The following is a 22,409-nucleotide window of genomic DNA, read 5'->3' as shown; positions in this document are numbered from 1 at the left end:
TGCGCCTTTCCCCGTCAGCCCAAGAACAGACGTGCTGCCATACTGACACCCGCCAGGTTGTGCTGGCTTGTATCCGGTCCGGTGCAATCCTTTTATTAATGACCCTTTGGTGGTACTCAGAAGCGTTCGTCCTCAGCCCCTCGTATCTAGTTAATAATCCGCTCTTTGCGAGCTTCTCCTCCGTGTGCTTGTCCTCCCCATTACCACTCGTACCACTCATTCCACTCCTTCGAATTTCTCTTCAACTCTTCTATGCATCCATCTCACTCCTGCCTCCCTGCTGTCTTAGCCTACCACTCCGTCATTCAAAATCTACTCTTAAGGACAGTCTGCTCTACTATTCCGGTAAAGCCTACCTGGACTCACATGTGTGGGTTCTGGTGTTTTTCCCCTCGATATGTTCAACTTCTAAACACAAGCTGTTGCATGCCTTTGTTTAACATTGTTGCTGAGAACATGACCTCGCTCATACGGTTCACGTTTAGGATACTACTTCTGGCTTAAGCAACATCAGGACATAGTATCACCGAGTGTTCGATTTTCTAAACCTCTCCTTGCCCTTTATGTAGATCCTTAATTGTGTTAAAAGCTGCTCGCATTATGCACAGTCCCGAATAAAATGTTATAAGATACATGCATTAAAAGTTTCAAAATCCCTTAAAGATACATGATAGTTTTGCACAAGTGAAATGTCGGCATTAGGGCTACTAGAATTAGTGGCTTAAATCTATTTTAGTACTGTAGCCGCTGACACTTTAGTCGCTGGCCAGATGGTGGTTGTATTAGACGTTACAAGCAGTTTCTAAATGGGGGTGGGTAAATTCAGTGATGACACCTTCTTTTTGTAGTGGCTGCAGGCCGCCATTGTATACTGTTTTTGTGCTTTTTATACTTCTACAACATGAAGATCGAAAAAAATAACTTTTCTTTACTGCAACAGCCAGGCATATGCTCTTTTGTGTGTAATGGTTGCATCTGCGGGTATTATTTTTAGCCCGTTGTGGAAAACTGATGACTACATATAGACCTCGATAAGACCCTTTCGCGTTTAAAATAGTTTACCATTTGAGTTTGAGATGCTAATTATTTGCCTAAGATTATTCTCGTCCTATCAAAACATAAAGCACTAGTCCGCAATTTATAACACGTATATTGTGCAACACTTCCATGACATTTTTAAAGTAACTATGCTGATTTTCCTGGCTATTGCACATTTTTCCCTCACCCACCCTCAACCCCTCATCCCCACTCACCCTCAACCCCTCACCCACCCTCAACCCCTCACCCTTACTCACCCTCAACCCCTCACCCACAACCCTCACTCACCCTCAACCCCTCACCCTCAATCCCTCACCCTCACTCACCCTCACCCTCACTCACCCTCACTCACCCTCACCCTCACTCACCCTCACTCACCCTCAACACCTCACCCTCACTCACCCTCACTCACTCACCCTCACTCACCCTCACTCACCCTCACTCACCCTCACCCTCACTCACCCTCAACCCCTCACCCTCACTCACCCTCAACCCCTCACCCTCACCCTCACTCACCCTCACTCACCCTCAACACCTCACCCTCACTCACCCTCACTCACTCACCCTCACTCACCCTCACTCACCCTCACTCACCCTCACCCTCACTCACCCTCAACCCCTCACCCTCACTCACCCTCAACCCCTCACCCACAACCCTCACTCACCCTCAACCCCTCACCCTCAATCCCTCACCCTCACTCACCCTCACCCTCACTCACCCTCACCCTCACTCACCCTCACCCTCACTCACCCTCAACCCCTCACCCTCACTCACCCTCAACCCCTCACCCTCACCCTCACTCACCCTCACCCTCACTCACCCTCAACCCCTCACTCACCCTCACTCTCCCTCACTCTCACTCACCCTCACTCACCCTCAACCCCTCAGCCTCACCCTCACTCTCACTCACCCTCAAACACCCTCAACCCTTCAGCCTCACCCTCACTCACCCTCACCCTCACTCACCCTCACTCACCCTCACTCACCCTCACTCACCCTCAACCCTCACCCTCACTCACCCTCAACCCCTCACCCACCCTCACTCACCCTCAACCCCTCACCCTCACTCACCCTCAACCCCTCACCCTCACTCACCCTCAACCCCTCCCCCTCGACCCCTCCCCCTCAACCCCTCACCCTCACTCACCCTCAACCCCTCACCCTCACTCACCCTCAACCCCTCACCCTCAACCCCTCACCCTCACTCACCCTCACAACACATATTGTGTTACAATAGGTGTCACATTTGCGAAAGATAAAAATATTGGCATTGTAAATAACAAAGCTATTAATTCGCTATTTTCAAAACAAGCACATAAATAAAAAATGTGTCCTTTACAATACCAATAGCTCAAACTTTCCTAATGCGAGACCTATTGCATTGCTGTGCTTCTCTCCCCTGCTGCACTCTCATGCTCTCTAGAGATGTGGCCTAACGACCAGAGCTGCCATCTAAGTCACGTAAATACAAAACATGTTGCATTCCAAATGCTATAGGTGTCACATTCGCAAAAGTTATAACTATTGGCATTGTAAATGACAAAGCCATCAATTTAGCAATTTTAAAAACCAACAAATTAATAACATATGTCATTTACAAGACCAATAACTCCAACTCTTCTAATGCGAGACCTATTGCATTTCCAATGCTTGTTTTCTTAGTTTATCATTAGGGGAGGTACAGAGAGATGAAAACAATACAGAAGGTTACCTTACCAGGGTCTTTAGTAGGCTTGTTTCTTTGGCAGAGCCAAGGGAGGTGGCCCTACCCAGCCTCTTCCGTCCTCTGACGGGCTCAGACGGGCCCACCCGCGCGCGTCCCGTGCTGCGGGATGGCAGATGTGTTTAAGTAGCACCTCCTGGCACGTCCTCGTTACAGGTGGGCAGAGGCCTCTGGGAGTTGTAGTTTTTAGGTATCAGGCCGTTCCCCTCACGGCCAAAGCTGGAGTTGGGCAGACGGGCACCTCACAGTGGCAGCGGAGGCTGCCTGTCAGTGCCCCGATGTCGAGAGAGCGTCCCACGCTGCAGGAGGGCAGCTGTATTTAAATAGTGCCTCCCGGTGCGTTGCATGGGCGTCCACAGGGGGGGCAAGGGGGGTCGCTTGCCCCCCCCTGGATCGCCGGTCTGTCCTGTGCTGGCCCAGTGAAAATGTGGTAATTACAGCAGGCTGTGCTGTTCTCGTGCGAGAAGCCCCAGGAGTTGAAACGTTCTCTCACTTGGGGCCTCTCGCACTTCTCTCTGAACTCTAAACCCCTTCCGAAGCTCATGCAGACTGTGGCGTGGCCCATTGTCATTCTGTCAGTTCCTGATCATCACATAAAGAATGACAATGGGCCCTCTGCCTTTAAGGTGCCTTGCAGTGCAGACATCCTGCCTGTGTTTTTTTTTTAATTAAATAGTGTCAGCTGACACCAAAGCAGCAGTGCTGTGATTCACAACTTAGCCCATTAACAAGTAAATGGTCTTTTAAAGACTCCCTGTCTGTCTGTTTCCCTCCCTCACTCTTTGTGATCTGTCGGGCCAGGTGTCACAAAGGCAGTGTTATGGGTTGAAAGGCACGAGCCAGGGGTCACTGCCGCGGCCCCTGGTGACCCCAATATGACGCCAATGGTGCTGTGGCAGGATGCAGTGTGCAGAAACGCAGACCTGATGGAACAAGAGAACGCTGCAGACGAGTCTTGAAGTGGCCAATTTACGTGCCTGCAGCAAGCGGTGAGGTAGGGTGACCAACCGTCCGTAAATTTCACGGACAGTCCGTAATTTCGGCCGTCTGTCCGTTGTCCGTGAAGGATCCTTTAACGGACGCCATTTGTCCGTAATTTTAACCGGGCACAGCTTCCACCCACCTCCCGTCTTAACTCTGAGGCTTTTTCCAAAGCTCAGATACCCAGCAGCATTGGAGAGGCACAGCGGGATGGCCTCACACCTCCAGCCCTTGATGAGCTGTTAAGAGGTGCTTGAAGGTGACAGAGGGAGGGGCTGCGGCTTCAGGAGCAGGGGCATCTGTTCAGATGCAAACAGCCCTGAATGCGTCTCTGCAATTGAGAGGGGCCGCCGCCTCACACATTCCCTTTCTGCCAGGGCCCCAAACATCGTAGAACCGGCCCTGATTGCAGCACTGGTTCTCTTCACTGAGCGGGTCTTCAAACATGCAGCCTATAATGTAATAAAGTAAAGAAATGGCACAATCGCACCCACACTGATTAACAAAGTATAGAGAACAATCAGTTAAATCAGTTCTCTTGGAGTATCTCCTTTACGTACTGTACATCACAGTGGGGGCTTGCAAAACTAACATTTTGAATAGGGAGCCTGTCTTCTCGTTGTCTTGTTCAGGAGGGGTGAGGAGCCCTACCCCACCCAGGAAGAGACCAGGATGATACTAGAATTCTGCATGCCCACCCCTGTGCCCACTCTGGTGGATCCTGTTTCCCCTCCTGTGATCGCTCCTGCCTCCCCCCCCGCCCCCCAGTGATGGCTCCTGTGCCCCCCATGTGATGGCTCCTACACCCCCCCCCCCCTGCCTGTGATGGCTCCTGTCCCCCCTGTGGTGGCTCTTGTCCCCCTCCTGTGGTGGATCCTGTCTCTGCCCTGGGTGGCTTCTGTCCCAGTCCTGGAATGGCTCCTGCAGCGAGGGTGAAGTTCTTGATGGGCCTCTTCTCAGAAAGGCTCAGCTCAAAATTAATATGGAAAGGTGGGCGAGTAAGTAAGTGAAGGGATGGGTGGATAGCTGGATGAATTAGTGAAAGGGTGAGTGGATGAATGAAAGATTGAATTGAAAGATAATGAGAGAGGGTGGATGGATTGATGGAGTGGAAGGATGGAAGAGAGAAAAGGTAAATAGCTGGATGTATGGGTGGAAGGGTAGCTGGATGGGTAAAAGGGTGGATGGATGAGTGAAAGCGTGGATGATGAGTGAGTTGATGGATGAGTGAAATGATAGATGATTGATGAACTGATAAGTGCAAGGGTGAATGGATGGACAGATGAGCGAAAGGGTGGATTCAAGGACGGATGAGTGAGTGAAAGGAAGGGTAGATGGACAAAAGGATGAATAGATGAGTGAAGGAGTGAAAGGATAAATGGATGAGAGAAAGGATGGATGCGTGATAGGGTTAATGGATGGATTCATGAGTGGATGAGTAGATGGGTGGTTGGATGGAAGGAAGGATTGCTAAGTGAAAGGGTCGATGGAGAGCGAAAGGGAGGATGGATGGATGACTGAAAGGATGGATGGTTGGAAGGATGAGTGACTGGGTGGATGGATAGTAAGTGAAAGGATGGCTGGATGGGTGAAAGGGTAAATGGCTGAATGGATGAGTGAATGAATGGATGGGTAGAAGAGAGGATGGATGAGTGTACAGATGGATAGGGTGAAAGGGTGGATGGATGGATGATGGATGAGTGAAAGGATGAATGAAGGGATGGATGAGTGAAATGATAGATGGACGGATACATGATGAATAGGTTTGCAAATGGTTGAATATGTTTGATATGGCTGGGCTTACTTATATGCTATTGCGCGACCTCTGATGTGTCTTTAAAACTTATCCAATTGTCCTGAAGTTTTGTCCTGAATTTTGACCTACTGTCCTGAATTTGTGTCCTGAATTTTGACCCTTTGTCCTGAATTTTTATAGTCACCGTCCTGAATTTGCACCCATAACAGTTGGTCACCCTACGGTGGGGTGAGGGGTGATTCACTGGCATGCTTCACTGTAATGGCAGCATTCACATGGGTTCAGATGTGTGGGCAATGCACGGACCGCACAGCATCCTTACACAGAAGCAGGCCAGAGCCTTCCAAGTCACCTTTCTTTTGATCTTTCGGGCCGTTTTCTCTAATTAAAAAGACCAATTCGTTGATCAGATCTGCTCTTCTTTAACAGAAAACACTTTGATAGGTGAAGGATTATGAAAAATGCATCCAGTGATTTAATGATGTACTAGGATTATATTTTATGAATAGATCCTGAAATAAATAAATGGCTTCTGACGGAGGGAGACAGAGGGCGACAGACAGAGGGAGGGGGGCGACGACGGGAGGGAGACAGACAGAGACAGATAGAGGGAGAGAGACAGATAGTGGGAGGGAGACAGAGAGAGAAGGAAATAGAGGGAGACGGAGAGAGAGGGAGACAGGGAGGGAGACAGAGGGAGAGAGACAGAGGGAGGGAGGCAGAGGGAGGGAGACAGACAGAGGGAGAGAGAGGGAGGGAGACAGAGAGAGGGAGACAGAGAGAGCAGGAGACAGACAGAGTGAGTGAGAGGGCGAGCGAGAGGGGGAGGGAGACAGATAGAGATAGAGACAGACAGAGAGAGATGGAGGCAGGGACAGGGGCAGACAGGCAGAGAGAAACTGAGCGAGAGACAGAGGGAGGGAAACAGGGGCAGACAGGGACAGACAGAGACAGGGACAGGGACAGACAGCGGCAGGGACTAAGACAGACAGAGAGGGTGACGGAGACTGAGGGATAATTAGAGAGGGAGGGAGACAGAGGGTGATAGAGGGAGACAGAGGGAGGGAGAGGGAGGGAGGGAGACAGAGAGAGAGAGACAGACAGAGAGAGAGAGAGAGAGAGAGAGAGAGAGAGAGAGAGAGAGAGGGAGACAGAGAGAGAGGGAGACAGAGAGAGGGTGACAGAGAGAGGGAGACAGAGAGAGGGAGACAGATGGAGGGAGACGGAGACAGACAAAGAGGGAGACAGAGAGAAAGGGAGGGAGACAGAGAGAGGGAGGGAGACAGGGAGAGAGACAGAGAGAGGGAGAGAAGAGAGATAGAGGGAGGGAGACAGAGAGAGAGAGGGGGAGGGAGAGAGGGAGAGAAGAAAGATGAATAGAGCGAGGGAGACAGATAGATAGAGGGAGAGAAGAGAGATAGATAGAGGGAGGGAGGCAGAGAGGGAGAGAGGGAGAGAGAGATATAGGGAGTGGTAGAAGAGAGAGAGGTAGGAGAGAGAGAGAGAGATAGAGAGAGATGTGTGTATACTTGGTCTGGTGGCTCAGTGGATGATGGCGTCCGTTGCAGGGACCTGTGTTCAACCTCATGGTCATAGTTTTTTTGTTGCTCTAACCCCAACCCCCTCCCCCACTGACCCTGCCCCCACCGGTGCAGCCCTCGGCCACAAACCACACTGTAAATTTGCCCCCCGAGAGAAAGTTTGTGAGTACCCATGCTCTAGAACCACGTCAACCTGATATAGAATTTTGTTTGTTTTTTCTGGCCATTTGTAGTTTTTTCCTCTGTGTTATGGTAGTTGCCACGTCATCTACTGTGGCGCCTCACAAGATTTTTCTGTTCCCCCTTAGAATTTTTATTAAGCGTATTTAATACTTGTGCTCAATCATGTCGGAGGATGGTGATGAAGTTAAAATTTTGCCCCCCCCTGGAAACATTTCTGCGGATGCCCATGGTGCGTTGTCCATGTTACAGGTGGGTAGGGGCCACTGGGGATTGTAGTTTTTAGGCGTCGGGCCGTTCCCCTCACCGCCAAAGCTGAGTTGGGCAGCTGTTCACCTCACAGCGGCAGCCAGTCTGCCAGTCTGCCAGTGCCCCAATGCAAAGAGAGTGCGTCAGGAGTCAAGATCGCCTGCATTGGAAGATCTGAAATAATGGAGCACTCTAAATCTACCTGGGGGGAGAGCTTGTCTGATGTGCATAAGTCTCTTTGTAATGCATTGGACGATTGTTTCCTAGGGACGTTGTGGAGAAGTCTGGCTGCGCAGTTCTATACCACCTGCAATCTCCTTGTGGTAGTCTTAGGGGTACCCAGATATAAGGAGTTGCAGTAAACCAGTCGTGGCAATACCAGGGCATGGACTAGTGTATAATTCTTGTATCATAGAACTCTACAATGCTCCCCGGAGCAGGTCTCTCGATCTTGCAGCTGCTAGACATTCAACCTCTACATTCTATGGTAACCACCCATGTGCTTTCAGAGCGTAATCTTGATGAGGGATTGAACTGAAAGCCTTCTAGGGAGAATAGAACCACCTAAAATTGCAGTCTCACTAGCTGGCACACATATAGTGTATTATGGACTGTGAGCAACGGGCGCTGCAGAAGTACATGAATTGTATGGTGTGCTTGTGCCATTAATGCCAAGTATCTACCAACCTGCGGGATGAAGCTTGTGTGGGTGTCCTTTATAGGGTACATAACCAAGTTGAAGCTACACCCACCACTGTTGTACCCAGGGGGGCTTCAAGGAGCTTGGCATAGAGGAATTTAATGATATTGCGATTCCTCAGGAGCCCCTAGTGAAACCAGCATGGAACACTCTGGTAAATTCAGATTGGCTTAGGAAATTGCATTGCGTCCCCATAAGGTGCATCTCATTCAACATGGGAACATCAGACACACATTTCTGTTTAATAAAGGAGGACCTCCTCTGTTTGATTTTGTCAAGTAAGCCATTCCCATTCCAAGACATTATGGTGCTGTAATCCTTTGGTGCTTTTTAAGTTGTGAACCAGGAGTTAAGAGTACCAACCCATATTTATTGAAATGTGTATTATGTCTGAAAGTTATGCTTGAATAATTTCACCATACAGCTGGTAGAGGGAGCATGGGTTCGACAGTGGGAAAGAGCATGGGACCCGCCCTCCTCCCCAGAGTAAGCAGAGCATCAGTGGACTTGTCTGTATGTCACCAGTAACCCTTGTGTCAATTGCTTGGAATGCGTGCTATTCTTCAAGGTCGCTAACAGAGCAACTGGAAACAAAGAAATAAAACAAAATTTAAACATACTAAACTCAACTGCCCAAACTCTCCCCACCCCAATGCCCATGAAGCCACTGCCGCCCCAAAGTATAACTAAAGCCAAAAAATTAAAGTTACAACAAAACTAGTCAAGCACAGTATAAAATAAAAGAGGAGGGGGAGAGAAGACCTGTCACTTTCCTCTGCGATAGCCAAGATGGCTGAGGAATTTTAGGGTTTACAAGGGACTTCAAATCAATGTTCAGGTTGAGTTGCTGGAGTACGTTGCAAAATTGTGAATGTTTCTATTATGTGTAATAATAGGGTGCCACCCTCGTAGCTCTCAATGTTTTGGGAAGATCCCTACGTCCATTAACTTGGACAAGCAGGGCCCAGTTTCAGACAACTCTATTGGTTCATTATCAGGAAAATAACCAGCTTTGTCTTCAGGAATACTGTAGTGAGATGGACCTCTGAGTTCGGAGCGGGCATGCCTACGAGATTTGTCTCTGGGCCTTAAAGGGTTGTTATCGACCTTGTGATGTTGTCTGGCGGGTGGCTTATTACTCTGGGTGTCATAGTACTTTTCTTTCCTCGACCTACTCCCATACTTTCTCTGGTGAGTCAGAGAACAAAGAATTGCCTTTAAATTTGACACCTGGCCAGGAACATCAGGGCATAGGAGAGGTCTATCATTTAAATGTTTTAGTTTTATTTCTAACAAGAGCTGTGACGTTGCCCCACCACCTGCCTGTAGTCTGGAAGGTGCATTATCTTGGTGTTTTTTTTAGTACTGTGCCACCTGCCATTGCTGCTCTTTAAATTGCATCCCTTTCCCTAGCTTACAACTAAAGCACTGGAAGAGGCTGTTCTGGGGAACCCAAGAGCAGAACCATGCAAATCCAGGATTTGTGCTCTCCACCCCTTTGGGAAGCCAACTAATCTTACATTGTTGCACCTTGTCTGTCCCTCAGCATCTTAGACCCAGTATTCAAGAAGCTTTTAAACAGCTGTGTACTGAGTCAAGGTTCCTCCGCATAGTATGAGTTTAGCCCTTCTATTCTGCCAATCGGTTGTTTGCCTTGCGCACTCTTTCAACTGTGTTCCGAAGGTCCCGGGGCAGTAGGTTTACATTGGTCCAGATTTCCTCCATCTTGCCCTCCACAGCAGTCCTTGTATCCTTGGTCACCTGTAGTATAGCACCAGTGTAGCTTATGGTTGTGAGGTTTATCTTTCACCATGTCAGCAGGCAATGTGAAGAAGGTTCCGTAGCAAAAGAGGTTTAGTACCCCAATGTAGTTTATTCCAGGATTTATGTAGGGTAGACAACTGGAGGCTTCAGTCCTGCATTAGATTCTCTTTGGTCAGTTATACTGGTCTTTGGTAGGGAGGAGGAGGTTCCAGCCCCTCAAACTCGGGCCTCAGATGCCTTCCTCCAAAGCACTTGGATCTCTTACTTAGCTGCCCCATCTCTGAAGTCACCAACATAATCTCTGTGGGTTCTAGCATCAGTGTGCAAATTTCAACTATATCTAATTGTGCCAGTCCCATTCAAAGGAAAGAGAACAAGTCCCAAACATCAATTCCCCCTTTGGCAAAGGGACAGCTATGGCAGACAGAGGGTGTCCTCCATAATGCCAGGAATCCTCAACATGGGCCACAGCCAACCCAATGTGTAGAAGATTCACTGATGCCACATCCCTTCAATTTCCTAGCTGTCTGACTGGAGTACGAAACACACAGGTTCAATAATTTTAACCTGGGCTCATTCCCTCGTATTTATGGCACAGACCAAACAGGCTCAACTTAGGAAAACGTGTTTACTATTTAGCAGCACTCAAACAGTCAAAAGTCCAAACACAACACAGTTCAAAATCCCACAACCAATTTCTAAAAATTAAGAAAAGGTAATAAGAAACAGTAGCAACAGAGCTACACCTCTCTGACTCAGGAAGCAAGATGGCGGCTGAGTGAGACCTCTTGAACTCACCTCCACACCACCTCTCGATCCCTGAGTCTTATCCGAGTAATGCACCCTGGCCCTGGGGTACGGATGCTGGAAAATCGCTGGTGTTATTGGCATGATCGGATTAGAGCGATCAGCAACCCTGTGACACTGAGAGACTGTTAGACCTGTCATCCCTAGGGTGGTCTTTTCCTATTTTTTTTCGCCCTTGCCTCATTTTTTCCTGTGCCCTGGAGAAGCGCTGAGGTGCTAGTGTCCCTCGTGCCACGGAGCGCGCTGTGACACTGGAGGCTATAATGGCCCTGAAGCGCTAGACCCCCGAAGCGCTATACCTGCTTAAATTGAAGCTCAGCTGTCCCCGAGCCCCTCCTGTCAGGAACTCACCGTTTTGTGGGAAGTGTGGCGCTGTCATCACCCGGGGACTCTGAGGTATTCAAGTCTCGCCTTCACACGTCGCAACTTTGGCGCTTTCATCTAAAGGGGCCCAGCTGCTGCTCCATCCCCCGCGGTGGCCCCCGGTGTCAGAAGAGGGCCGCCGACATCAAGAGAGGGCACGCTAGGCCCTGGGGCCTGGACTCTCCTCACTTGTCTGGCGGCGCATCTAGCCCCACCCCCGTCACCGCCGCTGCAGTCTAAAGTTAGGCCGAAGCCGCCTCACTCACACCGCGTGACGGGGGCGCCCGGCCGTGTCACAGCCCGTGCCCCGCCCTCGCTGTGCCGTGATTGGGTTGCCGAGAGAAGCCCTGGACCGGCCAGAGAATCGTCACGGAGGGGGCCTGGAGGAGTAGGAGCCCCCTCCGACTTGCTGCACAGTGATCGGCCCCCGCAGCAGGAAACACACCGGAGGTCTCCTAACGGAGGGAGAGACCTCCCACCAGCCTGACAACCACCGCAAGGGGCCCGAGAAGGCCCGAAGGTTAAGGTAACCCTCGGGGAGGAGGGCAGAAGGCCGGAAGAGGCCCGAGTTCGCCCCTCCCCTGGGGAGCATCGTGGTTGGCCCCTATTAGGCCCATAAGAGTACGCTGAACTGGGCCCTATAAGACCCTATAAGACCTTTGGGGGCCCTTATTCTAAGAAGGTTAAACCCCGGCTGGGGAGTAGTTGATCACTGACTACTGCTTGGCCCTGATTGAGGGAATGGTTTTTCCTGCCTGGGTACTATTGGCACTGTTTATTACAGCCTTAATGAAATGCTCATGTTACTAGAGGTACTGTTTATTGCTGCTTTAATGAAGTATTTTACCTATGCTGAGAGTAAGGTTTAGTCTTACCGGATGACAAGTTGATTCTCACCTGAAGAAATGGTTATTGATGCTTGAAGCAATGTTATCTGAATGTATTTATAAAAAATCATTGCAGGTGCTGACTAGGAGCAAGGCTGTTGTCAGACCTTCAGTTATCTAATATTTAATATTTATTCATTTTAGTATTTAAGTGATGAAACGCATGTGCTTTAAGGGAAACTAATAAGTTATGGCTACTGTGAATTTTTGATTGCCCTGATTCTATTTGTATATAAAAGCTTAGTAATTTGAATCAAACGTAACTGGTGTGGTCTAAGTCCTTGCGTGCACTTATGGTCTCAGTGGATGTGTGTGCTGTATGGTCACTTAACACCTGAGCTTTTGGGTGCCTACCTGCTCGTGCCAGGCTACCCCCGGGGATCTGGTGACTCCAGTTCCTACAGAGACCATCGGCATTGATCATCGGGCTGTGGCGGGCGCTGGGAGACGTTAGCCCGGCTTCTCCTGACTGTCATCCCCGGCTGGGGAGAAACTGACGTCCGCGGTCTGTGGTTGCTTAGCAACCAAAACTTGCTGCGGGAAACCGAGGACGCGAAGGACGCCAGGAACGCGGAAGCGTCCTCGAGGACGGAAATGGCAGCCCGAGGTGGAGCGCGGAACAAGGCACGCTCCACTGTACTTGTTACAGCATCAACGCCGCGGCTGGGGGTTAAGGAGGCTAAGGACCCGCGTGAAGCCAACGTGAACACCGGTAAGAAGAAGACATGGAATAAAAGCGCTAAAATTACTGAGCCAACCCAAATAGTGTCCCTGCCACCCTGAAAGATAAAAAACAGACAGCCATTACGAGACTTTTCCCCAGTAAACCGAGCAAGGGTTGGAACGATGACTTTGCAGGTGTGGGGGACCCAGCGCCAGATCAGAGTGGGACTATGGAGACTCAGGGCATGACTAAACAGAAAGAGTTATTGTATACGGGCAATGAAGAAGCAACTGTCGGCATTAATAGAGCTACAAATAATGCGGATGAAAACAAAATGCTAAAATCATGGGGTCAAGCTCTGAGATTACCATATTAAGCACTGACAATAAGACGGGAGGCACCTCACGTGAAGCGGCAAATGAGATAAATAACTTACAAGCTGTCAGTCAGCTAGCAAGTGGTATACATGAAAGCATCATGCACAATGTTGATACTACAGAAACAGGGTACACATCTCCAGACCCTCTTGAGAACTTTTTTTCCCTAAACGAAGAATCAGTGGACTCGGAAGACACACATCCGCCTAGTGGTAGTAGCGCCGAGGGATGCGAAGAATCCACAACAAGTAATGGAAGCCAGTAAACAAGCCAAAAGAAACCTAGGAGATCACAAGCACTGGCGTTGCCAATAGGTCTCGCAGTAGGAAAGTTGGAGCTATTGGTTTTGTAAATGACAAAGCCCTTTATGTTTTTAAAATGAAAACAAAAATAAAAGGCATTGTTATTTGCAATTGTAATAGCTCCAACTTTCCTACTGGAGACCTATTGGCAACGCCAGTGCTTGTTGTTGTTGTTGGTTTTTTAACTTCTTAGTTTGAAAGCCATGGTTCATTCTCTGTATTGTCACCTGTTGACTGACCAAATTCTTTCACAGTAATCTGCAAAATAGTTAACCACTTAATGGCCATATAATTCCAATCCTGATTTTTAAGAATACATTTTCAATGGCCATGTTTATTGTAAATTCATTGTTCCTTGATGGCAAAACGAGACTAACTTTCTGGCCTGGTTTGAGCATGGTTTTATTGGCAGTATGCCTATTGGGTGGCTTTGTGCCAAGTATCTTTGTTTGTGTTAATGAAGATTTAATAGTTGGAGTCACTTGAGGTTTGCATGTGAGTGAACCCAAGGAGTCCAATTGTAGCATATATTTTTTTGCGAATAAAGTCTAATTTGTTTTCTATATTGGAAAGCTGCATGCACATATTCGGCTTGTTTACATTTTGGCAGTTAAATGCATGTCACCTGATTTCATATTTGTCACGCTTGTGAGGGGCAAATGGATTTATATTTTACTTCAAGCTTGTCAAATGCGGACATAGATCGAGAGTACTGAATTTGCAGGTTTTGGCAGTAGGCCCTGACAGTGTACATGAAATCTAGTGTTAAGGGATAGTCAGTGATTCAGAGAGGCCTGGAAACATGCACTGCATTCTAACCACCACACAAGGGACAAACCATTTGACGACGAACCTGTCTTTAATTAGAAAGATGCCTTGTACCAGAAAGGTGTATGGTAAACTATCTGTTGCTGGGAGTGAGTCTTACTCCAGTGTAAATTATTTCACCGTCGGCCATAGTTTGTGCAGTAAGATGCGCCTGTTTTCCACAAGTCCCCCTATTCCCTGAAGTCCGAGGCTATCCATGTGTTACACGTTGAAATCTCTATTGTTGCATTCAGAGTAATTATAGTCCAGGAATGTGATTCTCAATAGCAGCTCCTCTTTCTGTCCAATAGTACCAACAAGTAAATCGTTTTTCTGTTTGGATAAGAAACAGGTCGAGTCAATCTTCCTATTCCTACCCAGCATTTTAGGTTTGATTTACGTGGTTTATTTTCTTTTGTTCCCCTTTTCTCTAGCCCTTCCTCTTGATAAGCAGTCATGTAAAGTCATGTAAATATCGTGGAACAGGTTTTGGCGACTCTTGTTTTTTTAATTATTAGTCAAGTGCTCCACTTACGATACTTGTATTCAGGAGGCAGCTCTCTAAATAGGACTCCTCTGCTCCGTGTCAGTAGCGAGTTTTTTTTCCTACGATGTTTGTCTATAGTAGGCAATTGATTATTCATCTATTTTGTGTACATGAGTGTTTAATACTTATCAGTGACTCTAAATTCTTCAGATAAAGCCACTGTTTTACTTTTTACGTTGGTGTGCACTGCTCGGTTTTATATTGTTGGTCCTCTAAACACTATAGTGGGTAATGTTTTTTTGTTGTATGTTGCATTTGAGATTGCATAGGCATTCTGAGTGTATTCACATTTTGCTGCTGATTAACCCACAATTGTTTCAAGCCACTGTCTGAATTCTATTTCTATAAAGCGGTGTATGTGCATTACCGCGCAGGGCTAAAAAATACTTTAGCAGTACGGGAGTAAGAACGGTCAAAGAAGATGCATTTCTATATTGCTCAGATAGGAAAGTTAGCGACGCTCCGCAGCAAAAACTGCGTTTTGTACCTGGTAATTGGTGCCTGTTAGTTTCAGATGGTATTTTTACTGAATCCGTGGAAAGTATGTTTTTTGTAAGCTGGACCTGTATTTTACTGTCCAATGTTTAACATCCATGTAACAATCACTAAATCCAGCTGTTCGCCAAACGGAGGTTATCTGCTCCCAGCCCATCGTGGAATGTGAAACATGTGAGGCCACTAAGAGAGAGCGGCCGGGAAACTGAAAGTACGGCCGGCCGGCCAGCCATGATTAATTAGGGGAGGAGAAGCCGCAGAGCGCACGCTGGGCGAAGCCCTTTGCTGTGTTGTGCGGCCGTGAATGCGCGTGCTTGTTTGGTCACGTGATTCACGTGAACTTAATGAAAACCGCACCAAGAAGCCCTTGGTTTGACGAGGATTTCGAGCACTTGAATTCTCGCTCCGCTCAATGCGCTTGCGCGCATTGATAGTTCGCGAGACCTAAAAAAGGGCGTCTGTGGGACGAAGGTCAAAACAACATGAGGACACGGAGGAAGAACAGGAACTCAGATGGGACTACTCGGATACACAGCCACTTACCCTAACAGGGGAGCAGGATGTAACCACCGAGAGTAAAAAATCCCAGGGTGATCAGAACCAAAGCAAGGATCACAACAACACAACAGAGCCGACACTGGCAATGATACTACAATCTCTGAACTCATTTTAGAAATAATTTAAGGCTGAGAGTCGGATCGCCCACGCAGCAGGAAAAAAACTCCAAGGATCAGTAAGGAAAATCGGAAAACATGCACGGACATTGCAGAGAGATTGAGCATGGTTGAAACCTTGACTGAAATATTGGAGAATACTGTGGAAACTTTGAAAACTCAGGTGACTTCACAGGGTAGCACGGGGACGGATATAATGTGGAAACTAGAAAAGGCAGAAAACCGCCAACGACGGAATTATCTAAGGATCCTTGGCATTCCAGAGAACAGCGAGGGGACGGATGTAAGGGCATTTACGATCAGCCTGTTCAAAAACGCCTTCCCCGAATTAACTCATTGGGATTGGGACAAAGAAATACATCGGGTACACAGATTCCCTTTCTCACTCCCTAAGCACCCTAGAGGAGGCCAATCATTTCCCAGAGTCATCCTGGTCTTTTTTGGTAATTTTTTACTAAGGCAGGCCGGGTATGATTTGGCAAGACCTAACAAAAAACGGAACTGGGGGAGCTTCTCCTTTTTCACCAAGCCTGATTTCGCTCATACGACAGTAGAAAGACGTTGGCGACTGCGGCAACTGATCACGCCCTTCCAAAAGGCTGGGGCCACTGCCTTTCTACAAAACCCGGCTAAATTAAAAGTGATCTCACAGGGCAAGACAATGTTCTTTAGCTCCGAAATACAGGCAGAGCAGGCTCTGAAGGATATTACGTCTGAGAAAAACGGTGCAGCAGGGGGAAGATATTAATAAGACGTACCCAATACTACTCTAATGATACTGATTATGACAATGTCTAATGCGAATGCAGATTTGTGATGTTTAGGCGATTTGGGGTTTCAATCTGTTTTTTTTTTCTACACTGTTTTTCCCTGTGCAACGGCCTTTTTTTTGTTTTTTCATTTATTATATATATTTTTTTTTCTTTAAAGTGTTAGTAATATATGACGAGATGTAACTCAGGAATGCATTAATTCCTTTAAAGGTCAGACAGGGAACACACACGAATATAAGGGGAGAGGTGATGTGGGGTGTGGGCGAGGTTGGACAGACGTCATCACACAAGCTCAGGCTTGAGCCTGGCTGCTTCAAAAAAGGTGGGGAGTGGGGGGGGGCGGGTTGGGGGGTAGGGGGGACCAGGGCCCAAGATTTCTACAGGGGACACAGGGTATACACAGAGAAATGTAAGAAAAGAAGATATAGGGTCGTATTTTGTCTTAAGAGACAGCACATAATTCAACCGGGGATTGTTAGGAACCAGGATGGCTAAAATAAAAATACTTTCAATGAATATATGTGGCCTTAACGATCTCAAGAAAAGGCCGAAAGTAACAGAGGGTCCTAAGTTGTCTGGTGCGAACATTATTTGTCTTCAGGAGACACACATTGAGGGGTCACAACAATACTTACTCAAAACACTCGGATATCGACTTATTTCTGCCACAACACAAGGGTCAGGTACGAGGGGGGTGTCCATTTTAGCAAAAGGAGGGGGGGTCAGTTTTCACGATCAGTGGCGGATAAATTCGGGCGATATGCGATAGCAGAGTGTTGTAATAACAACGGGACAAGCAAGATGACATTGTGCACTATATATGGTAATATTAGTGACGATCCGGGTGTACTAAATAGTGTCTCCAACGAATTGGTACACTGGCCTCTCTCTCTGATTGGATGTGGGGACTTAAATATCCACTTACCAGGTGATTGGTCCATGGGCGCAGAGTTTACACTTCAAGGCAGGAAACAAAACGTTTTTCAAGCTTTAAAAGATATGTGTGGGCTGCATGGCTTAATAAATGGATGGACACTGAAACACCAAGGGGACTACGGCTATACCTATTATTCGCACCCACACTCACGGCATGTAAGACTGGATTATATGCTTATGTCTAATTCTTTAAGAACAATCTGCCAAATAGAAAAATTACCTAGAATCCTCTCGGACCATAATCCACTTGAGTTTAGCCTTACGTGTGGCCCTGATAAATCCACAACAAATACCTGGACATTTGAAAGGGCATTACTAAATAATGATGGATATTTTCAGCATATGAAAACTTGGATTCCGGCTTTTCTGCAAGATAACATGGGGTCTACCTCAATTGACGTGGTGTGGGATACCCTGAAGGCCTGTGTCAGAGGTGAAACTATGCGATTCTCTTTCCAACATAATAAAGAAGGAAAACAGCAAATGACATTGTTAGAACAAAATCTGCGCAGAGCAGAGGAGGATTTGATTAAGTCGGTACAGGAGGGAAGGGTAACAGATAGCGAAGTAAGTAGGGTGGCAATCGCTACAAACTTCATCTCAGAAATATTAATTAAAAAAGCGATAGTCAGAGCCAATATCCACAGAGAAAAAACTTATGAGCTAAATGAAAAAGTGGGACACCAACTTGCGGTGCGAACTAGGGAAGAGACATCAAATACTGTAATAAAAGAAATTAAGGATCCAGAACTTGGCTTGAGATCGGAACCTTCAGATATAAGAACGGCTTTTCAGGGGTTCTATCGAAAACTATATCACAAAACTGATAATGAATGTAGTGATCCTGAAACGTATCTTGATCCATTCACTACAGATCATCTGGGAGCAGAAGACCAAGATTTATTAGATAGTCCCCTTTATTGGGAGGAAATTTTACTCTCTTTGAACTCCCTAGCTAATGGGAAAGCAACAGGTATGGATGGGATCCCCACTGAGTTCTACGTTAAGTTTGCATCACAAATTAGGGTCATCATGACAGAACTCTTTCAGTATATTTTTCAGGGAGGGAATCCACCAAGGTCCTGGTCGTTAGCTAAAATAGTCATTTTTCCCAAGAAAAATAAAGATCCCCAGGACATGGGGTCTTAGTGACCTATTACCCTGATCAATGGGGACTCGAAAATATATTCGAAACTATTAGCAGCACGACTGGCACCCCTGATACATAAAATAGTTTCTGAACGACAACACAGATTTGTACCGGGAAGATCTACAACTGACCACGTACAAAGAGTCATTTCTCTTTTTGATTACACAGGAACAACAGGAGACCCTATGGCACTTATCCTGCTTGACGCAGAGAAGGCGTGTGATAGGGTCTCCTGGAAATTCCTGTGGGCCGCTATGTCAAACTGTGGCATCGAAGAGAAATTTATAACAGCGATCCAACGGCTCTACGTTAACCCTAGTGGCAGTGTATTGACTAATGGGGCTCTGTTCGAAAATTTTAACATCACTAGGGGGACAAGACAAGGGTGCCCATGCTCACCCCTCTTGTTCGCAATCTATATTGATGGATTTATACACAGGCTTGAAAATGACATATTAATCCCTCCTATTCGAGTGCGTTATCTAGATACGAAATGCTTAGCATATGCCGATGACATTGCTATTGTTACGAGCGACCCTAAAAACGCTATAACCTTGATTGAAAAAGAAGCTCAAGTCTTTGGTAGAGTCTCGGGGTATAAATTAAACTCGAGCAAGACACAGATCGTGCTTAACAGCAAAATCACGATGAGAGACCCTAGAGCAATAGATAAGGCCACATATTTGGGGGTTAGTGTTAGTGCTAATATTGAAAATTTAGTTAACAACAATGTGGAACCACTCATACAGCGTACTAAGAAAGACTTGCTTCGACTAAAGAACCTACATTTAACTATCGGTGGTAGAAGCAACGTAGTTAAGATGCTGTTTTTTCCCAAGTTTTTATATTTTTTTCAGGCAATCTGCTTAGAATTCTCCCCACAAGTATTTAAAAACATAGATACTATGTTTTCACGGTTTATTTGGGGATATAACAGACCACGTAGGGCATTTAGGTGGATCACGTTACCTAGAGAACGTGGAGGGTGGGCTTTGCCCAACTTCAAGCTGTATTATTGGGCCACAGTGTTGAGGTATAGTGTTACACTATTAACCCGGGTGGCAACAACATACCCACTCTACAAGAACTCATTCTGGGGGAAGGGAGTACTGGATGTCTATGGAGACATGCAAACGATGGCTACTTTAAAAAAGTAAAATTCAAGACTATCTCCAGTGGCATCAAAGTATGGGGGAATGTTAAAAAACTAATAGGCTTATGTCGCTATTCCTACTATACCCCCGTAAGCTAGAATACGGACCTTCCAGAGATATTCCATGATACCTGTATAAGGAGATGGATTGATTCAGGGGTTAAACAGCTCAGCTGCTTTTTTTCGGCAAATGGTATCAAATCGTTTGATGAGCTGAAATCAGATTTTAATATTACTAATAGGGATTTCTTTAAATTTCTTCAACTGAGAGACTTTTTATTAAAGAAGGCGGGAGGTCGCATCAAATTTCAAACTTCCCAAATTATAGAAAATCTATGTAGAGAAGCGTCTCCTAAAATCGGCGAGATATATGAAGCGATGAATACATTATTACCAGATGACATGGACAAACATGTCCTAGCTTGGCAGACTACACTTGGTGTCTCTTCCCGAACTTCTCTTTATTCATACCAAATGTCACTCACCTGTTTAATGTCCATAAAAGTTCAAGCACTATTCTATAAAACTTTCTTTTCACTATACTACACCCCATATAAAATAGCCCAATGGGGGACTGGGAAAGGCACAACATGCCCACGATGCGCACTTCCTGAGGCAGATATTATCCATATGTTTGCCTCTTGTAATTCACTAACAAATTTACTAGCTGAAATATCTGGCTTCCTCTCTGACATAGCTCATGTTAGTGTGAATGTTACATCTGAAGAGGCCATGTTGGGCACATCTAACATGGATCGACCAAAACAGATACAAGGTCTGATTTTTGTTGCTATGGCTGTTTACCGCATCAGCATGGTTAGATCCGACACCACCATCTTTTCTGCAATGGAGGGCTAGACTGCTTGCGACCTGCAGCCTCGAGGTCGCCATTTATAGGAACAAAGGACGTAATACTCGAAGAAGGGGTTTAAAAATCTGGGAACCCTTGCTCGACTGGATCCAAGAGAAATGATTGGATTAGTGGGAACAACTGGTGTCTATTGCTATAAGTATATCTTTGTGCCTTCTTTTAATTTTCTCAGCCGGAAGCGCTGTGCTGTCCGAAAAATTTTCTTTTTATTAAGATATTTTCTTTTCTTAAAATGGACTGATTGTTAATTTCTATTTCCCTATGTTTGTAACAATAATGGATACCTGGTCTCCAGGGGGGGCGGGCGAGGGGTGGGGGGGGGGGTGGGGTTGGTTCTGTAAAAATTAAGGAAAATTGTCTGAATAAAGATTGTTGAAAAAAAAAAGAAACAGTAACAACAAAATGACTAAAACCAATAAGAGGGACCAGATATATGAATTTTAAAATCGTTGAGGCAAAATGTGCCCAGAAAAATTAAGGCTCCAATCACCAGGACCTTGGTTAAATTTCAGGTTGACTGTGATGGAGCAGAAGTTGAATGCACAAGCGGGCCGTATTGTCAAGTTTTTACGTTCTTCTTCGTCTTAACTTTAATGGAAGTTGAAATCCTTCAACAGGGCAAGTCTGAAGGCTGCATCCGACAAAGTTCTTTTAAGTTCAGATAGCTGCTGGGTAAGGTCCAGCTGAAGCTATTGGTTTTGGCCAGAAAAAGTCTGAGGCAAGAGCTGAAATCCGAAGAAGTATAAATCAGCTTAGGTACTCTACTGGGCTCAGAACATTCTCTTGATCATACATAAATTCCACTTTTAAGGCTTGCTTTTTTCCCCTGTGAATCATACACAATCCATATTTTCCTCTCCATAGAACTAAGAGACTTCTTGTGAGTAAATACTGCACTCCTTACAGAACCAAGAAATAATAATAACTCTGGTATTCCTTTTCATACCTGTACCCCCAGCTGAAGAAATAACTCCCTAGTTCTGTTTGCTCTCGCTGTATTGATAATTCCAAAAACCTCTGAAGGCCCACTCCTTTCAGAAGTAAATCATTGTTGTGTGTTTCTACCTACAGAGGAGCACTATGGTTGTATTCCTAAATACATTGTGTGACCTAGAACTGCTTGTATTGTGAAAGATCCAGATGATACATATTGAACTTAACTAGCATAGATGTTGTGTTGCATGAAAAACCGATAAGAAGGCCATGGGGGACAAATGATTAAAAAGATTTGGCCTCCGCACGAGATAAACGGGCACGTTTATCCACAAATAACAATTGGCATAAATTATCATATTATAAATATGCTTATCTGACTTAAGTTCTAGAATCTGTTCAATTCTTGGGGAAGTTCAGGCATCTGATGGTAGATTGTGCAGGTAAATAGAGTTTTGTCTAATCGATCATCAACTTGTGTTTAAATGTCCAGCTTAGGTTTAAGCAGCATGTTTTGGACCAGGTGTTGTGTACAGATGGATCATGGGGGAGCATGGCTGTTACAACACAGCTGAGCAATTTTAGAGAGATGGTGTAGTGGTTTTGTTTTTGGGACTTCTATATTTATATACTTTGCAAGAAAAGTTTACATGGTGAGTCAGAAGAAGGGACTACTTTTGAAATTGTAACAATAAAACATGTTTCATTCAAAGACAGTTTTACTACAGCAGTACACC

At 46.1% G+C, this 22,409-nt stretch overlaps 1 protein-coding gene across 1 annotated transcript in view; it reads left to right on the top strand.

The window, feature by feature from the left end:
• LOC147701799 (sacsin-like) overlaps positions 1–22,409 on the top strand; it is a 305,895-nt gene that overhangs the window by 193,463 nt on the left and 90,023 nt on the right.

The sequence above is a fragment of the Lissotriton vulgaris genome, chromosome 7 (genome assembly GCF_964263255.1).
Source record: "Lissotriton vulgaris chromosome 7, aLisVul1.2, whole genome shotgun sequence".
Classification (NCBI taxonomy): domain Eukaryota; kingdom Metazoa; phylum Chordata; class Amphibia; order Caudata; family Salamandridae; genus Lissotriton; species Lissotriton vulgaris.
Note: the sequence above shows the minus strand (reverse complement) of the source record. Positions and strands in the feature narration are given on the sequence as shown.